This window comes from Mus caroli, unplaced genomic scaffold (genome assembly GCF_978045245.1).
Source record: "Mus caroli unplaced genomic scaffold, Mus_caroli_1 scaffold_25, whole genome shotgun sequence".
Lineage (NCBI taxonomy): Eukaryota > Metazoa > Chordata > Mammalia > Rodentia > Muridae > Mus > Mus caroli.
In genome coordinates this window covers 1,567,741-1,570,814 of record NW_028227280.1, presented here as the reverse complement: position 1 = coordinate 1,570,814, position 3,074 = coordinate 1,567,741, and positions in this window count along the sequence as shown.

The following is a 3,074-nucleotide window of genomic DNA, read 5'->3' as shown; positions in this document are numbered from 1 at the left end:
AGTGAGTTGCACTGAAAAACTTAGAATTTAAGAAACGCACAGTGTAGTACATAGTATATGAGTGAGTTGCACTGAAAAACTTAGAATATAAGAAAAGCACAGTGTAGTACATAGTATATGAGTGAGTTGCACTGAAAAACTTAGAATATAAGAAAGGCACAGTGTAGTACATAGTATATGAGTGAGTTGCACTGAAAAACTTAGAATATAAGAAACGCACAGTGTAGTACATAGTATATGAGTGAGTTGCACTGAAAAACTTAGAATTTACTGAAAAACCCGCATTACACGAAATGCACAGTGTAGTACATAGTATATGAGTGAGTTGCACTGAAAAACTTAGAATATAAGAAACGCACAGTGTAGTACATAGTATATGAGTGAGTTGCACTGAAAAACTTAGAATTTAAGAAACACACAGTGTAGTACATAGTATATGAGTGAGTTGCACTGAAAAACTTAGAATTTAAGAAACGCACAGTGTAGTACATAGTATATGAGTGAGTTGCACTGAAAAACTTATAATATAAGAAACGCACAGTGTAGTACATAGTATATGAGTGAGTTGCACTGAAAAACTTAGAATATAAGAAACGAACAGTGTAGTACATAGTATATGAGTGAGTTGCACTGAAAAACTTAGAATATAAGAAACGCACAGTGTAGTACATAGTATATGAGTGAGTTGCACTGAAAAACTTAGAATATAAGAAACGCACAGTGTAGTACATAGTATATGAGTGAGTTGCACTGAAAAACTTAGAATTTAAGAAACGCACAGTGTAGTACATAGTATATGAGTGAGTTGCACTGAAAAACTTAGAATATAAGAAACGCACAGTGTAGTACATAGTATATGAGTGAGTTGCACTGAAAAACTTAGAATATAAGAAACGCACAGTGTAGTACATAGTGAATGAGTGAGTTGCACTGAAAAACTTAGAATTTAAGAAACGCACAGTGTAGTACATAGTATATGAGTGAGTTGCACTGAAAAACTTAGAATATAAGAAACGCACAGTGTAGTACATAGTATATGAGTGAGTTGCACTGAAAAACTTAGAATATAAGAAACGCACAGTGTAGTACATAGTATATGAGTGAGTTGCACTGAAAAACTTAGAATTTACTGAAAAACCCGCATTACACGAAATGCACAGTGTAGTACATAGTATATGAGAAAGTTGCACTGAAAAACTTAGAATATAAGAAACGCACAGTGTAGTACATAGTATATGAGTGAGTTGCACTGAAAAACTTAGAATATAAGAAACGCACAGTGTAGTAAATAGTATATGAGTGAGTTGCACTGAAAAACTTAGAATTTAAGAAACACACAGTGTAGTACATAGTATATGAGTGAGTTGCACTGAAAAACTTAGAATTTAAGAAACGCACAGTGTAGTACATAGTATATGAGTGAGTTGCACTGAAAAACTTAGAATATAAGAAACGCACAGTGTAGTTCATAGTATATGAGTGAGTTGCACTGAAAAACTTAGAATATAAGAAACGCACAGTGTAGTACATAGCATATGAGTGAGTTGCACTGAAAAACTTAGAATATAAGAAACGCACAGTGTAGTACATAGTATATGAGTGAGTTGCACTGAAAAACTTAGAATATAAGAAACGCACATTGTAGTACATAGTGTATGAGTGAGTTGCACTGAAAAACTTAGAATTTAAGAAACGCACAGTGTAGTACATAGTATATGAGTGAGTTGCACTGAAAAACTTAGAATATAAGAAACGCACAGTGTAGTACATAGTATATGAGTGAGTTGCACTGAAAAACTTAGAATTTACTGAAAAACCCGCATTACACGAAATGCACAGTGTAGTACATAGTATATGAGTGAGTTGCACTGAAAAACTTAGAATATAAGAAACGCACAGTGTAGTACATAGTATATGAGTGAGTTGCACTGAAAAACTTAGAATATAAGAAACGCACAGTGTAGTACATAGTGTATGAGTGAGTTGCACTGAAAAACTTAGAATATAAGAAACGCACATTGTAGTACATAGTGTATGAGTGAGTTGCACTGAAAAACTTAGAATTTAAGAAACGCACAGTGTAGTACATAGTATATGAGTGAGTTGCACTGAAAAACTTAGAATATAAGAAAAGCACAGTGTAGTACATAGTATATGAGTGAGTTGCACTGAAAAACTTAGAATATAAGAAACGCACAGTGTAGTACATAGTATATGAGTGAGTTGCACTGAAAAACTTAGAATATAAGAAACGCACAGTGTAGTACATAGTATATGAGTGAGTTGCACTGAAAAACTTAGAATTTACTGAAAAACCCGCATTACACGAAATGCACAGTGTAGTACATAGTATATGAGTGAGTTGCACTGAAAAACTTAGAATATAAGAAACGCACAGTGTAGTACATAGTATATGAGTGAGTTGCACTGAAAAACTTAGAATTTAAGAAACACACAGTGTAGTACATAGTATATGAGTGAGTTGCACTGAAAAACTTAGAATTTAAGAAACGCACAGTGTAGTACATAGTATATGAGTGAGTTGCACTGAAAAACTTATAATATAAGAAACGCACAGTGTAGTACATAGTATATGAGTGAGTTGCACTGAAAAACTTAGAATATAAGAAACGAACAGTGTAGTACATAGTATATGAGTGAGTTGCACTGAAAAACTTAGAATATAAGAAACGCACAGTGTAGTACATAGTATATGAGTGAGTTGCACTGAAAAACTTAGAATATAAGAAACGCACAGTGTAGTACATAGTATATGAGTGAGTTGCACTGAAAAACTTAGAATATAAGAAACGCACAGTGTAGTACATAGTATATGAGTGAGTTGCACTGAAAAACTTAGAATATAAGAATCGCACAGTGTAGTACATAGTGTATGAGTGAGTTGCACTGAAAAACTTAGAATATAAGAAACGCACAGTGTAGTACATAGTATATGAGTGAGTTGCACTGAAAAACTTAGAATATAAGAAACGCACAGTGTAGTACATAGTGTATGAGTGAGTTGCACTGAAAAACTTAGAATATAAGAAACGCACATTGTAGTACATAGTGTA